The following is a 17,294-nucleotide window of genomic DNA, read 5'->3' on the forward strand; positions in this document are numbered from 1 at the left end:
TGAACTGATCAATTTCAGTTGGTGACATCCCTTTTTTCCTGAGTGAGGGCTTAAAAAAATTCTAGTATAGAAGCTTTGTACTAGGTCTTACACTGCAAATTTCTTTCCAAATGTCTTGACAGGCATATGCCACATAGAAAAATCCATCTTCATCCTTCTCACTTTCATATACTTCAGAAATAGGTATTGAAATGCTTGCCATGTTGTGTCCATTCAACAATAAGGAAGACAGCTTAATTAGCATTCAGCTGTAGGCACCTTCTAATTATTTTGAATTGCTCACTCATGTTGACATGATTTGGTAGAGGAAGTTGTTTCTCCTTCTTGTAAATTTCTGTTATCACAGATAACAGATAGGATAGCATGATGATAGGATGCTGCTCTCCAATATGTCTCACATTTTCTATTCTTTATACGAAGGTGGGGAGGGCTACTTGAAGGTCTTCTCTGAAAGTATCATGCAGGAAAGGGGGCTACGGAGGAAGATCCATGGGCCGGGGGTGGGGTGGAGGTGGAGGGAGCTTGGGCAGCAGAGACAGGGGAGGTAACAGGTGGCAGCTGAGATGAAGGCGTCTGAGGTGCCCCTCCACCCACAACTTCCCTTCTGTCCTAAACACCTGCTTTGTGATAGGTACTGTGTTAAGTGCTTTACAGATATGATCTCATTTAATCCTCACAACAACCCTGAGAGATAGGTGCTATTACTATCCTCATTTTACAGTTAGGGAAACTGAGGCAGACAGCAATTAAGTGATTTGCCCAGAGTCCCACAGCTAGTCAGTTTCTGAGGCTATTGTTGAACTCAGATTTTTCTGAGTAAAGGCCCAGCACTCTATCCACTATTCCACAAAGCAGGTGAGAGTGAGCTACCAATAATACCAAACAGCTCATCTTTATATCACTTTCCTTCCATCAATCCTATGAAGGAGGTAGCATGAGAATTTTAGTAATCTGTCCATGGTTACACTAGGTGCCAAAGCAGATAAAGCACCAGGACTGGAATCAGGAAGACTCATCTTTCTGAGTTCAAATTCAGCCTCAGGCACTTACTAACTGTGTGACTGTGGGCAAGTCATGTAACCCTGTTTGCCTCAGTTTCCTTATCTGTAAAATGATCTGGAGAAGGAAATGGCAAACCCCCAAAAGGGGTCATGAAGAGTCTACCAGGGCTACACAGCTTATAAATGTTGAAGCTGGGAATGGAACCCTGCTCTGCTGACCACAGGTCAGGCCCAGCATCTAAAGGTTTAGGTCACTGTTGCCTCCCATTATGGAGAAGTGGTAAGTGTGGGTGGGAGAAGGGGAGAGAATATATTTTGGTCATCTCATGAGTCTCCAGGCAAGCATCTGCTCTCATCTAGAAGTCAAGCCAAGATGTAGCATTTGGATTACAAGATCAAAAGTTGTCCTTCCTGTGTATTGCTATCCCCTTGAGGTTTTAAGTCTTCACTGAAATACACTCAACTTCATTTACCACAACAAAATTCTTGCATTTAACCACATATGTCCATTTTTTTAAATCAAAAAATGTTATTTTTAATGCTCCCCTGCATATTGTCTCTTAGGATACTTTGTCTACCCCTAGGCCCAGGAGAGTCCTGGGCATGGAGGAGATTTGGCCAGTATAGATGGGTTTCAAAGCTTACTAGACTATTCCAGAATCCATTATCATTAAAGATCATAAGGTTGTAGATTCAGAGTTGAAAGGGACCTTAAAGGTTATCTAGTCATTGTCCCCTACCCCCACCCCCACCCCCCCACAAGTTTATATTTGAAGAAATTGAGGCATAGGGGGTATCTATCACTGGCCTAAGATCACACAGGTAGTAAGCGGCATAGAAGGATTTGAATCGAGGTCCTCTGAATATAATATGGCCAGCATTAATTCTATTGGAAGTCTTGTTGACTAACTCTAAATTCATGTTAGATCCTAACAGTTTCTATTTTCAGTCCTCTGAGTTCTTGATGGTGGGCCAGGCTGAGTCTCAGGAAGTGCCAAGGTTGTTTTTAGCTGTAGGGTTTATCTGCATATTTTTATTTACATGTTCACATTGTATTTTTTACTATTCTTAACCCCAGAAATGACTGCTAGAACACAGAGGGAAAAAAAAATTAAAACTGCATCCCGGTGAACTGAGAAGGAAACTGAAATAGCTGCTGGTGCTCCTGAAGCCAGCATCTGTGGAAGTTATTCCTGTGGAAAAGAGGCCAGTCATTCCCACCAACTATTGACCAACTGCCACCTACAGGTAAGGCAAGTCAACCTAGCTAAAACGGTAAGGAGCTCTGAGGGAGAGACAGGAGGCAATGGGTACCAGGCAAGTCAAACTGCTACTACTGCCTCCCCTCAGATCCCAGTGGAACTAGCCCTGGACCCTGAATCCAAGAGCCTTGGGAATAACAGTGCACCCAAAGCCTCTGGCTCTGTTTCCTTCCAGCACCTTCAACCATAACTGAAGGAAACGATCACTATAGATAAATCACCTATCTACCTCCCCACCAATACCACCAACACCACCAACTGGCAGATAAGGACAAGAGTTCTAGAAATGACAATACCACTTTCCCTCCTCCTGCCTCTACCCCAGACCACCAGTACTACTACCACTCCAGCCCCCTCCCTCCCTTTAGCCATCATCCTCAGAAGTGACCCTTATGAAGAGATAATCCTGCAAATTCTTCCACAACTACTTAAAAAAAAAAAAGCTTTACTACCAAAGTCCTTGGCACTGTCAAACGGTTAAACATCAGAAACGGATAGGATTTTATTAGTAAAAATGACATTTAAAAAGATGTAAGACCACCTGTTTTGCCGCTACACTACATCCTAACACTCAGGAGACCATTCCACCTAACTTGCAGCTGAAACTTTCTCTATGTGTTGTCTCTCCTGTTAGAAAATGAGTACCTTGAGAGCAGGGTCTATCTTAGTTTTTGTTTATGTATCTCCAATGGTTAGCACAGAGCTTTGTGCATAGTAAGCACTTTACAAATACTTTTTCATTCATTCATTCATGACCAATCTGAGCTATTGATAAGCATGAATTATGGAATATTTTTAGATAAATGTCCTTTGATGACTTTTAGTTTTGTCTAAGAGCTTTACTCGGGAAGTAATAAGGAACCCATTAAGTTTTTTGAGTGAAGGAGTGATATAACCAGTTCTTTTCATAAGAGAAGTGTGAAGGAAGAGCAGAATGGGAAAAGGAGAGAGAAGAGTTGAGAAGATCTACACAAATATTATTGCTATGATACTTCGAAGTGGTAATTAAGGCCTCCACTGGAATGGTAGCAATGGAAATATAGAAATGGAGATACGTGTAAGAGCTGTACAGAAGAGAAATTAATAGCTTGGCACAGTGGGAAAAGCCTTAGCTCTGGAGTCTGAAGACCTGCATTCAAAGCCCACTTCTGATGCTTACTAGGTATATTACCTGAGGCAGTTCACTTAGTCTCACTGGGCCTCAATTTCCTCACCTGTAAAATTAAGGGACTGAACTAGAGAGCCTGTGAGCTCCCCTTCAGATTTAGTCCTATAATCCTACAGTAACTGACTACATATGAAAGGTGAGGAGCAAGAAAGAATTTTTTGAAATCTCAAGAATATAAGTATAAGAGTCCAGGTAACTAGTGGTACCACAGAGAGAAATACTAAAGTCAAAAGTAGGAATAGATTGAGGGAGAAAGATAAATTATATGCAGTATTCTACCATTATTTCCCATGTCTGCAAAGAAAGGAGGCAGGTGCATTTTCTTAACTCCTCTCCAGGGTGATGCTGGATTTTAGACATGTTGAGTTTCAAATGACGGTGGGATATTCACCTGGAGATATCCTGTAGTCATTTGAAGACACAGATTAGGAGCTCAGAAAAGAGGTCAAAACTTGAGATATAAATTTGGGAGTCTTTTGCAGTCAAACAGTGGTTAAAGTGGTTGGAGTGAAAGAGAATGTCAAAGAAATGAGTATATATAGTCAAGACAAAAAAGAGTCAAGGTCAGGAACAGTGTGAAGAAGCCAAAAATAGGAATTAGAAGTAGGAGAGGAACCAGGTGAGTGTTATGTTCCTGAAACCCAGGGAGGAGAGAATATTCACTGGGTATAGTTAAATGTCAAAATCTGCAGAGAGGCTGAGGAAGTTAAGGACTAGAAAATGTCATTGGATTTAGCAATTAGGAGACCATTGCTCACCTTAGCATAATTAGGCAGAGTTACATAATTAGGTAGAGTGTTATTACAACGAGTTAAGGGAAAAGTGGGTAGTGAGGAAATAGAGGAACTAAATGTAGACAACTTTTTGGAGAAGCTTAGTAGTAAATAGGGGAGGGGTGGAATGGATGCTGAATGGGATGAAAAGATAAAAGAAGTCTTTTTTAGAATTGGAGAGACCTAAGCCATGTTGTGGGACAGCTAGGTGACGAAAGGAAAGAACACTGGCCTTAGAGTCAGGAAGACTCCTCTTCCTGAGTTCAAATCTGACCTCAGACACTTTCTAGCTATATGATCCTGGGCAAGTCACTTAGCCCTGTTGGCCTCAGTTTCTTCATCTGCAAAAATGAGCTGGAAAAGGAAATGGCAAGTCACTCCAGTATCTTTGCTAAGAAAACCCCAAATGGGGTCACTGAAAGTCAGATGTAACTGAAAATAACTGAACAATAAAGCATATTTGTAGGCAAGTGAGATGGAGCCAATGTTGAGGGAGAGATTTAAAAAGATGGAAAGACTAAACATGAACTGATACAGAATGAACTAAGCAAAACCAAGAAAGTAATTTATAAAATGACCACAATAATATCAAATTAGAATGACCAAGCATCACCCGGAGAAGAGTTAAGAAAATGCACCTGCCTCCTTTCTTTGCAGACATGGGGGATAATGGTAGAATATTGCATATGGTTTTGATGAAATGTTTTTCTCTCTTTTTTTTTTATTCTTTGTTACAAGTAGTGGCTGAATAAGTAGGGGAAGTGAGAAGGATATATTCAAAAATTGAGGATATAAAAATAACATAGACTAAAGAACGCATGAAAAAAGAGGGGATGAGGGAAAATCTTTGTATAAAACATCTCTGACAAGAGTCCCATAGTCAAGATATAAAGATAACTAAAAGAAATATATAAAAGCAAAAGTCATTCCTCAAAGGTCAACTATTACGAATAACTGTCAAAAGAAAAACTGCAAACTATTAATAACAATACAGAAAAATGCTCCAAATCACTAAAAATAAAAAATATGTAAATCAAAACAACTTTGAGTCACCACCCCACACCCCAGAAGTGGGAAAAGTGACAAAAGACAGGAACAGCCAATGTTGATTGTGAGAAGATGGGCACACTAATGCAATGTTGGTGCGACTATGGATTGGTCCAACAATTCTAGCAAGTAACTTGGAATTATTCAAAGAAAGTGAATAAAATCTCCATACCTCTTGACCCAGAGATTCCATTTATTAGGCATAGCCCCTAAGAAGGTCAATAATAAAAAGAAAGGCTGCATATGAGCAAAAGTAGGCAGCCAGACTGGCAGGGTAGATAGAGCAGAGGACTTGGGTTGAGGATGATCTGAGTACAAACATTGCCTCCAGACACTCCCTAGCTGTGTGATCCTGGACAAGTCATTTAATCTCCTCTGTCTCAGCTTTCTCTCCTGCAAAATGGGGATAATAATAGCACCTACCTCACAGAGTTGTGAGGATCAAATGAGATACTGAATTCATATAAAGTGCTTTGCAAGCCTTAAAAAACTGTGCAAATGTTAGCTGTTCCTATTTGCTACTTACAGCAGCATTTTTCTAGTAGCAAAGAACTGGAAATAAACTAGACGTCCATCATCTGGGAAATGGGAAAAAATTGTGCTATATTAATGTAATAGAATATTGCCGTGCTGTAAGAAATTATAAGTATTATGAATAAAGAAAAGAATGGGAAGGCATATGAACTAATGCAAAGTGAAGTAAGTAGACTCATGAAAATTATATGTACAATGACTACAACAATTTAAATGGAAAGAAGAGCAACAAAACCCACAAACCCAAGCTCGACCTGAAGAAAGAGATATGAGGAAACTCCTCCCTCCTTTCTTTGCCCAGGTGAGTGACTATGAGTGTGGAACACTGAATACAATGTTAGATGATTTTGATGTATTGGTTAGTTTAACTCAGGCCTGCACAACCTGTGGCCCATGGGCTACTTATGGCCTGCAGGCACATCAAAGGATTTCAGCAACCCACGGAAAATATTGAGGATGTTTTCCTCTACATTTTTTTGCAGGCCACCTGAAATTCTTTGGAGTGCTGCAGATTGTGCAGGCCTGGTTTAACTGAAGTTTTTTCTCCGTCTTTTTATTCTTCATTATAAGGGATGTCATTTGATTCAATTCAAAAAACATTTATTAAATGCCTACTATGTGCCAGGCATTGAACTAAGAGCTGGAGATTCAAAAAGAGGCAAAAGACAGTCTCTGCCCTCAAGGAGCTTACAATCCAATGGGGAAAACAAGATTCAAACAAATATATACAAAGCAAGCTATATATATATATATATATATATATATATATATATATATATATGTACATACCCACACGTACACACACACACATATATGTATATGATAACTAGGAAATAATTAACAGAGGGAAGACACTAGAAGTAAGACGGTTTGAGGGAAGGCTTCCTGTAAAAGGTAGAATTTTAGTTGGGACTTAATGGAAGCTAGGGAGGTCTAAAGTCAGAGGAGTCATTCTGAGAAGGGGGAGGGAGAATGGAGGTGACATAAAAATGAATGACACGAATACAAATTTACTTTAAAAAAGAAAAAGAGGGAGGGTATAGGAGCAAGGTCCTAGAAGGCCACTTTTTGATAAAGGCAAAGAATAAGCTTAGTGTGAGTGAGAAAGGCAAAGGAGTTGGGGGTTTCTCCTCCAGGTGGGGTTGCTTCATTACTCCCACCCAAGTCTATTTACTCCTCTATTCTTTCTCCTGTCAGTCCTGATACTCGATTTGCCCTGGTCATTTGTTTCTGTGCCAGTTATCTCTTTGAAAAGAGCGTGGTGCCAGGAAGGCCAAGGAGACGGTTTCTATTCTTGTATGTTCCAGTTAGTACCACACAGAAAAAAAAAACAAAATTCTGATCTATTATCATAAACTATCCCCTGAGACCTTAACTAGTCATCTTAAAAACATGCATTATCTGTCTCAAGCGTGGTCATGCAAGGGATTGTGGGTGGCCAAGTGAATATCCTGGGAAATCTCCAAGCTCCCATTCTGTGGTCATAGGGTAGGCTAGAGGGAATAGTGTTAGCTTCATAAAAGGACAAGAGAGTTCATTTCATTAATTTGCTCTTTTTTGTGGTTCTCCTTCTAAAAACCAAAATAAAATGACAACAAAAACCTATTGTTAGGCATCTTCAGGTTTACATGTATTCTATCATCTCAGGAATAAAAAGCTCACATTTCTATAACATTTAGGGTTGGTGAGTACTTTCTTTACAACTCACTGAAATATGTAGTACAATTATTGTTATCCCTATTTCCTGATGAGGTCATTGAGGCTCTGAGTGGTTAAGTGAATTGCTAATGGTCATGTATTTGCACATTAGCCTGAGCAGGGTAGGAATGTGCGATTTAGAATCACCCGATGTTAGAGCAGGAGGAGACCTTGGGAGATCATTGAGTCTATTGCTTTATTTTATAGGATCAGAGAAATAGTTACTTTCTTTCCCAAGGAACAGCAAGGAAGCACCAGAGTCAAGATTCAAACAACAATGACAAAACTAAAGGTGGAATATAGCATAATGTAATGTAATGTAATACATTTTGATTTCAAAAGTAGAGATTCAGTCCTTTATCTCCAACTGCCTGCTGAACAGTTCTATCTGGATAGTTCAATGACACTTCCACGTCTACATTTCCAAAACTCCATCCATCTTCCTTCCAAAACCTGCTTCTCTTCTCAGCTTCCCAATTTTTATTGCTTGTACTACATTCATCAATGATTTGGGCTTTGAAACCATGAAGTTACAGAATGTCAAAGCTGGGAGGGACCTCAAAGGCCATCTGGTTCAATCCATACCTGAACAAGCATCCCCTCTGAAGAATCTCTTGATTCTGCCCCCTCCGTATGGATGCCTCTATAACATCTGCCCCTCTTTTCTCCTTGTACTATCCCTAGTCCAGTCTGCTGCCTCTCACCTGGATTATCACAACTACCTAAATGTTTTTCTCCTTCTTCAAGATGCAGCTTCTCAAAACCTCCCCTGATTCTCCCTTTCCATCCTACTCCACCTTTCCAAACCTCTAAGGGCCTACTATGTGTTTGTCCTCTCCTACAAATTTAATCATTTGCTCTGTTACTATTTGTGTGCAAATTTCATCTCCCTTACTATACTGTAATTCAATTAAAAAAGCTTTACTGTCCTGCCTACTCTATGGAAGCCATTGTGATAGATACTAGGGACACAGTCCCTTACATTCCACTGGGGGATACGTAAATAAATATGTGCAAATTTTCATGGTGGAAGAAAAACAACAACTGGGACAGTCAGGAAAGGTCTCACGTAGGAGATGGCATGGGAGCAGAGCCTTGAAGGGAGCTGGATTCTAAGAGGGAGATGTGAGGAGGATGAGCATTCTAGGTATGTGGAACAGCCCATTAAAAGACAAGGCAATGGATAGGAAATGACAATGATCAAGCTTGGCCCCAAAGAGGAGACATAAGAAGGCATTTTCCCCTGCTTCTTTGCAAAGGTGGGGGACTATGGATATGGAATACTACAAACAATGTCAGTCTTTTCCCCATATATTTGTTGGTTTTGCTGAACTGATTTTTTTGCCTCTTTAATTCTTCATTATAAGGTATTGCTTTCTAAGACGGGAAATATAGGTTGGTCAATCAGTCAGTCACTGTGCTAAACTCTGAGTTTATAAAGAAAGGTGTAAGACAGTCCCTGCCCTCAAGGAGTTCACAATCTAATGGGGAAGGCAACATGCAAATTACTGTATACAAACAAGCTATATACAGCATCAGTAAGAAATACTTAATAGAAGGAAGGCACTAGAATTAAGAGGGATTGGGGAAAGGATTGCTGTAGAAGGCAGGATTTTAACTGGGACTTGAAGGAAGCCAGGGATGCTAGGAGGTGGTGATGAAGAGGGAGAGCATTCTAGGCATGAGGGGGGAGCCAGTGATAATGCCTGCAGCTGAGAGATGGAGTGTCTTGTTTGGGCGAGGAGGCCAGTGTCACAGGAAGGAAGAGTATGTGAGGGGGTATAAGGTGTTAGAAGACCGGAAAGCCAGAGGAGGGGGGGCATAGATTATGAAGCCAAACAGAAGGTTTTGTATTTTATCCTGGAGTCGATAGGAAACCACTATAGTTTATTGATTGGAGGAGTGAGACAACAAAAAGATATCGATACTTTTTTTTTTAAAGAAAATCACAGCTATAAAACGGCAAGTAAATGGGAGATGAAATTTCATGCAAAGAGAATGACAAGTAGCCAGTTTAACTGGAATGTCAAGTGTGTGGGGGCAAGGAAAGAAGGGAGAGTAATATGAATTAAGATTGAAAAGACAGGATGGATCCAGATTGTGAAGGGCTTTAAATGTCAAACAAATGAATCTCAATTTTATTCTATAGAGAAGAGAGATTCACTGAAGCTTCCTGAACAGTGAAATGACAGTCAGATCTGAGCTTTAGAATATCAATCTGGCAGTTATATGGAGGGTAGACTGGAATCACTTAATCCTGTTTGCCTCACTTTCCTCATTTGTAAATTGAACTGGAGAAAAAAAATGGCAAACGACTCCAGTATCTTTGCTACCCCAGTATCCATGGGGTCATGAAGAGTGAGACATGACAGAAAAATGACTGAATAACAAAGTTATATGGAAAGTAGATTGGAGAGGGAAGAGGATGGAAGTAGGGAGACCAGGTAGGAAGCTATTGAAACAGTCCAGGAGAGAGTTGAGGGTATCAACTAGGTTGATGGCTCCTTGGCAGTATATATACTGTGCAGTTTTTCCATCTTTATATACCCAGTACCTAGCATGGTGCTGTTCCTTAGCAAACAGTAGACATTTAATAAATGACTACTAATGACTCGCTAACCTACAGAATGGGAAGGATTCAGCATGATGGCATTTCAAGTGAAAACAACTTTGGGAGTTTAATGAAAGATAGCATATTATGATTGCTAGAGGAAAAGAAAGGGCAAATGTGACCAGAGACTGTGATGACAGAAATAGAGTGTCCATATCGAGGAAACGTTAGTCCTACTCACTAGTCCTATCCACTGGGCCACCAAGTGAACTGCTGACTAAGTCTTAAGATTCCATGACTTGCCCAAGGTGACACAGTGAGTTAGCAGCAGAGCTAGCACAAAAACCAATGTCTCTTCATTACTAACCTACCATTCTTCTTCTTTTACTATACTGATGCTCCTTTCCTATGAGTTCCTGAAGGGCAGAGATAATATCTTCTATTTCTTTTGCATACTCCCCTACCTCCCCCAATTCACACACACACACACACATACACACACACACACACACACACGATGTGACTGTGGTCATTATTTATATTTACCTATGCAGAGGATGAAAGATGATGAAAGCTCCCTTGTTGGTCTGAACTATTCTCTCTTAAAGTTATTTTCTCCCTGGCACTATGACCAGGTGTGAGCCAGTTTCCCCAGCTGGCTCAGGGGCTATGCAGAGACTGCTTGCAATGATAGCTCTTTGCTTTGAGATATCCCCATTTATAGGGAGACTGTTGTATAGGGATGCAATTGCTCCCATGTCTGAGATCACTGAGCAATAACACCAACCTCCATTTCCTCTTCCCCTAAACATAGGGCTTTGCGTGTCAGTAGGAAGCTTTATTTATAATGCAGCTTACATTTCAGCCTAGAATAGATCCTGGGCTGGGTTTCTCAGATGTTTCTGGGCCTTGAGAGAAAAATAAAGAAACAAATACCTCTGCTCATGAGAAAATGAGAAGACCTTGTGTAACCTACGTAGAGTTTGAATATGAGTTCAAGGGCTGAGGCCACCTGACTATGGGACAAGGTCCTCCAGCAGCCAAGCAGACTCCTAGAGTGCTTTGCCACTGGGCCAGGCTCCAAAGAAGATTGATGACTTACTGAGGTCAAATCTGGTCTCAGACACTTACTAGCTGTGTGACCCTAGACAAGTCACTTAACCTTGTTTGCCTCAGTTTCCTAATATGGAAAATAAAGGAAATGGCAAGCCACTCCAGTATCTTTGCCAAGAAAACCCCAATTGGGGTCATGAAGAGTCAAGTGAACAACAGCAAATAGGTTTCCAGGGAAAATTGTCTTTAATGCCCTCCTACCTCCTGCCCTCCCCTTAGACCCTTCTCTCTCCTTTTGTTACTCTCTAATTTTGAGGTACCTAAACTAATGCTATAGGTCTTAGCAAGTAAAGACAACACTTTCCCCACTCTCTCTTTTTCACTTCAATATTTCTATGAGATCCTTCTGTGTGGGTTCCATGAGTCCCTGTGGGTCCTCATTTTACCTGCAGGTGGCAGCCTCTCTCCATCTAACTGAGTTGCTGCGACTCACAGCCAAAAAGATGCACTACTTAGTAGTAGTCAACTGTTGTCAAAAAACCTCTTCAAGAAATTTATAGGCTAGGCTGGTCCTCACGGCTGCCACACTGCACACCTTTTTAACTTGGGAAGACCTGCTGAAGCATACTGTCCACCAGAATAACTTTTGAGAGCCCAAATATCTCTCAGGGACATTTTCACTTTAAATGGTTATTCTGGAAGAATAAAAAGCCTTCAAGACCCAAAGAAATGAATATTTATTTACTGGTGGAATTCTAGTACTAAGGGAAGTAATAATTCTAGTACTACTGGAACTACTAATTTTAGTACTAATGGAGATACTAATGATAAGTCAAAGGAGTTATGTTTTGCTTTTTGTTTGGGGAGGGGGAAGATAGGCCTTGGAATCATAGATTTAGACCTCAGAGGAATCTAATCCAACTACTTCATGTTTTATTTTATTTTTTTATTTTTTATTTTTTTGGCAAGGCAATTGGGGTTAAGTGACTCGCCCAGGGTCACACAGCTAGTAAGTGTTGTGTGTCTGAGACTGAATTTGAACTCAGGTCCTTCTGACTACAAGGCCAGAGCTCTATCCACTGTGCCACCTAGCTGCCCCTTCTTAACCTTCTTGATTTCACAAATCTCTTTGTTACCTGCTGAAGCAATAACCCCCTTCTGAGAATATTATTTTTAAGCGCATAAAATAAGATACACAGGATAACAAAACCTATTAAGTTGACATATAGGCCGTAAATCCCCATTTGGCAGCTAGGTGGCACAGTGGATAGAGGGCCAGACTGGGAGACAGAAAGGCTCATCTTCTGGAGTGCAAATCTAGCCTCAGACATTTACTGGTTGTGTGACTTTGGGCAAGTCACTTAACCCTGTTAGCCTCAGTTTCCTCATCTGTAAAATGAGCTAGAGGAGGAAATGGCAAACCACTCCAGTGTCTTTGCCAAGAAAACTCCAACTGGGGTCATGAAGAGTCAGACACGACTGAAAAACAACTGAACAAAAACAAGCAGTAGCAAATATATTATAATATATTAGCAATGTTATAACATATTTATATGCATATCTTATTAATTTTTTTAAACTTCACAGACTGCAGGTGGAAACCCCTGCCCTGGTGACAGTGAGATCTTGATCTGCCTCTGATTGGAAGGGGGAGGTAGGCGGGGGAAAGAAGAAGAGGAATTTAGTTAAGTACACCTTGTAGGCAGAGCTTTGCCAGAGACAAGTGAGTTTGGGGATAGGAAGGAGTTTTCCTTTAGACCTTCGTTGTTGTTGTTGTTCAGTGGTGTCAGTAGAGTCTGACTCTTCGTGACCCATTTGATATTTTCTTGGCAAAGATACTGGAGTGGTTTGCCATTTTCTTCTCCAGCTCATTTTACAGATGAGGAAACTGAGGCAAACAGGGTTAAGTGACTTGCCCAGGGTCACACATCTGGTAAGTGTCTACAGCTGGGTTTGAACTCAGGTCTTCCTGACTCCAGGCCCAGCACTCCATCCACTGCACCATCTAGCTACCCTTCAAGACCCTTTGACTGATTTGTTCTGTGAAGTTTGTATTTAGTCAAAGGGCCACACTTGAAGACCTAGAGGGTCACATTTGGCCCCCTGTCCTAGTTTAATGGGGAAGAAATAATCACTACCCTAGAGAGAGCTCCCTGTCTGATAGAGGTAAAAACAGCAGAGGCAGGAGTATTGTTTCCAGAAGTTCACATTAAAGTGTTAACAAAGTTTACTTTTAAGGGCAAGGCTGGGTTTGGGTGACGTTTCTCTTCTTATCTCATCAGCATAGTTGATCTCTTGGAAGGCACAGAAAACTTGGCCAAGAGAGGACAAGATTCCAGATCAGGGAGTTTCCAGGAAGTAAAGGAAATAAATAATTAGGAGAAATCTTCCCGGTAGCAGGATTCCAAATTGCATCCTGCCAGGCTTGAGTGGCCACGCTTAAAGCAATGAGAACATGGAGCAAGCATCACAGGGGATAGTTTGGGAGCAAACTTGAAATGGATGGGCTCTTCTTAGTCATCATTTTTCTTGACCTCTTGGTTGCTTCTAAGGCTATTAACCTCCTCCTGGACACTCTCCTTCCTTGGTTTTGGGGACGCTGCTCTCTTCTGACTATCCTTCCTATCTGATAATTCCTTCTCAGTATCCTTTGACAGATCATCATCCACATCCCTCCCCTCAATCGTGGGCTCGGTCATGGGCCATCTTCTTTTTCTATATATACCTGATGAGCAGTTCCCATGGGTTCAACTGTCAGATAATTCCCAAATTCCCTAATCAGATGATTCCCAAATCTACATATCCAGTTCCTATGTCTATGCTAAATTCCAGTCCTACAGGACATATTTACTTACATGTTCCATTGGTATCTCAAGATCAACATGTTGAGAGAAATGATGATTTTTCTCTTGTATTAATAACCAATTATTATTTGAGATTAAGGTTTTCCTTTTCTCTTTCCTCATTCAGAAATAAACTGCTATTCAACCAGTCTCTGACATTGCTGATAGATGAGATTGCCCAAATCCTTGAGGTATATGCTTTTTGATCTTGAGCGGGATCCCATCTAACTAGAACACCCTATAATAGAATCCAGTCTAGGTGATATCTTGCCCTGAGGAAATAAGCCTTTGTCCTTGTGGCCTTCTATTAGAATTTAGGGTGACCTAACTTATGAAGGGGAAAACCAGACAGCAGGTCTGGGTAAAGATGGGTTCTTTTGTCCAGATTGCTAGAGGTGGCTGAGTCTCATGATTGGGTCACTTTTCATCAGGAGGAACTGGAGACTTTTTGACCACTTCCTCCTTAATATGTCCATCCCTTTATTGATTGTTAACCAGAGTTGATTTCTACCCTCAAGAACACTCCCTTTTCCAAATCTATTTAAGCATCAAATCTTCTGGAGTGGGGGTGGGGGGTGGGGGGGTGTCTTTGGTTTATGAGAGAGAGTCAAATGACCGTCATTTTATTAATTATCTGCTAACCATAGTTAATAAAGTTGCTTATTAAATACATAGAAACTATATCTCTCCAACTTTTCATATGTCACAATGTCCAAAACAGAATCATTATTTCCCCCTTAACCCCTCTTACCTCCTGTCTTCCCTAATTCTGTTAGTGGCACCATCATCCTTCCAGTTATTTAGATTCACAATTCTCCACACACACACACACACACACACACACACACACAGCCCCCATCCAATTATTTGCCAAATCTTGTTGATTTTTACCTCCAGAATATCTCTGAAATCTGTCCCTTCTCTACATACATATAGGGGCCTCTCTAGTTCAGGCCCTCATCATTTCTTGCCCAAACTAATGATGAAGCCTCTTTGTTCCACTATGTCTCTACCTCTGCCTCTGTCTCTCTTTCTCCATTTTCTCCTATTTGCAATCCCTATTCAACTCAGCTATTAAAACAATGTTCCTAAATCACAGGTCTGATAATACCATTCCTCTACTCAAGAAAGTCCAGCAGTTTGATTCAGCTTTTAAAATGAAACATAAACTCTGCTTGGCATTTAAAACTCTTCACAATCCAGCACCTATCTCCCTTCCCAAATTTCATTCACTTTATTCTCCTTCACACAGTCTATGTTGTAGTCAAAATGACCCAGGAAGGGAGGAAATAAGCATTTATTAAGTGCCCATTTTGTGCTGTGTGTTTTACAGGTATTATCTCATTTGATTATCATTACAACTCTGGAAGATAGGGGCTGTTATTATCTCCATTTTACAGTTGAGGAAACTGAGGTAGGCAGACTTGCCCAGGGTCACACAGCTAGTCGTCTGAAGCTGAATTTGAACTCGTCTTCCTGACTCCAAGTGCAGTACTCTATCCATTGTACCAACTAGTTACCTCTAAAAACCTACTCATTGTAGGTTTTCTCATTTCCCATCTCCATGCTTTTGCATAGGTGTCCCCCATGCCTGGAATGCATTCCCTCCTCATCTCTGCTCCTTAGAATCCCTAGCTTTCTTCCAGGTTCAGCTCAGATACCACTTCCTCCATGAAACCTTTCCTGATTCTCTCAATTGAGTGCCAGTTTTGGGGTCAAAGCCCTGAATTCACATCCTGATTCCTAAACTTGCTGCCTATGTGACCTTAGTCAACCTCTTTGGGCTTCACTGATCTCATCAACAAAATGAAAAGGATGGAGTAATTGACCTCCAAGATCTCTTCCACCTCTAAATCTGTGAGCCCTCAATTCCTTCTTGAGATTAATGGACATTGCCTCAGACAAACTGAGGCCTGGGGAAGACCTTAGCTTAGAAAGGCCATCCATTGCATCCTGGACCATCACCAGTCACCTCGACCCATCTGTGTCTTACCACTGGACTTCGACGACCCTGGGGGACAAAGTGAGGCTGATGACTTCTCAAAGCTCTGCCTCACTTAAATCCAATTCACAGGCAAGTCAAGATATCACCCTCCTGATGTCACTGGTCCTCTTCCAAAATGAAGGATGAATACAACAATTTGCATATACTTTGTATTTACTCATCTAGGCATATTTTATACCACATTCTACTTCCCCCCCAATAGAATATGAGCCCCTTCAGGGTAGAGAATGCTTCAGTTTTTGTTGTGAGGATCAAGTAAGATAACATAGGAGAATCATTTGGCAAACCTTAACACTCTATGTCATTTATTATTTTATTAGTCTTTTCATTCCAAGCACTAGTCATACTCGATGCTTAATAACTGTTAATTAGATTTAATTGAATTGAACTTGTTGAATTTGAGGAGTGATGGAAGGAAGGAGAAGGGCCATAGACTGTTCTATTATCCAAATTTGCCCCAAACTCAACTTGATTATCCTTGTTATTTATAAAATGAAACCAGGGATCATTGGGTGCTGGACCTGGAATATTTGTGGAGAAATAAATCAAGTCTAAGTGACATTTGGAGCAGGAAAAGGTGAAGCATAAGCTGTCCTAGGAGGTTATGCCAACATGATAAATCACTCCCTGCCCCAGTCTCTACCACGGTGCCCAGTGCCTGCCTTATCTTCCCACGGAGACCCAGAGGGAATATTCCAGTTTGCCTTGGCTTCCCCCACCCCCCACCTTGCTTATCAGCTGTCTAGCTCTTTGCAAGCATTAACCCTTTCCTCCCCTGCTTGGGAGCAATAGTAAGCTTCCTGTAAAGGTCACTAAAAACAAAACAAACAAAAACTCTACAGCAACATTCCCTCTCCCTCCACTCCTGAGGAAGGAATGCTGCTCCCCACCTCCACTTCAAGGGTATTGTTGCAGCTTAGCAAGGCTCTCCCACAACTCACAGAGGGACTCAGGGTTCCAGATCTGGAGTTAGAGGATTAGGGGTTGAATCCTGGTTCTCTTACTCAGAACCTGTGTGACTTGAGCAAACCTTAACCCCTTGGGCCTCAGTTTTCTCATCTGTAAAATGAAGGGATTTAACTACATGGCCTTTAAGGTCTCTGAAAGCTCTAAGTCTATGACCCTGTGGTTTGGTCCATGGAAACTTGTTCACTTGCCTCTTTTGCCACAAATCAGTCAAACACCCTTACCTGAGCTGGCAGGTCATATACCCACCAGCCACACTGGCCACAAGAGGTAGGTTCTCTGGGTGGGACTACTTTGGCTCATCCTCCCTCTCCTGGGAAAAGACACTCTAGGGTAGGTCCTGCCCAGCAAGGTCCATCAGCCTTACCATAAAGGCTAACAAGATGCTGAAGA

At 41.2% G+C, this 17,294-nt stretch overlaps 1 protein-coding gene and 1 pseudogene across 1 annotated transcript in view; both read right to left on the reverse strand.

Annotated features, from left to right (window-relative positions):
- The window catches only part of SCTR (secretin receptor), a 77,754-nt gene that overhangs the window by 41,189 nt on the left and 19,271 nt on the right, over positions 1-17,294 (reverse strand). The window lies entirely within an intron of this gene.
- On the reverse strand, positions 62-13,786 carry LOC114037708 (annotated as a pseudogene).

This window comes from Vombatus ursinus, unplaced genomic scaffold, assembly GCF_900497805.2.
Source record: "Vombatus ursinus unplaced genomic scaffold, bare-nosed wombat genome assembly UNPS02010548.1, whole genome shotgun sequence".
Lineage (NCBI taxonomy): Eukaryota > Metazoa > Chordata > Mammalia > Diprotodontia > Vombatidae > Vombatus > Vombatus ursinus.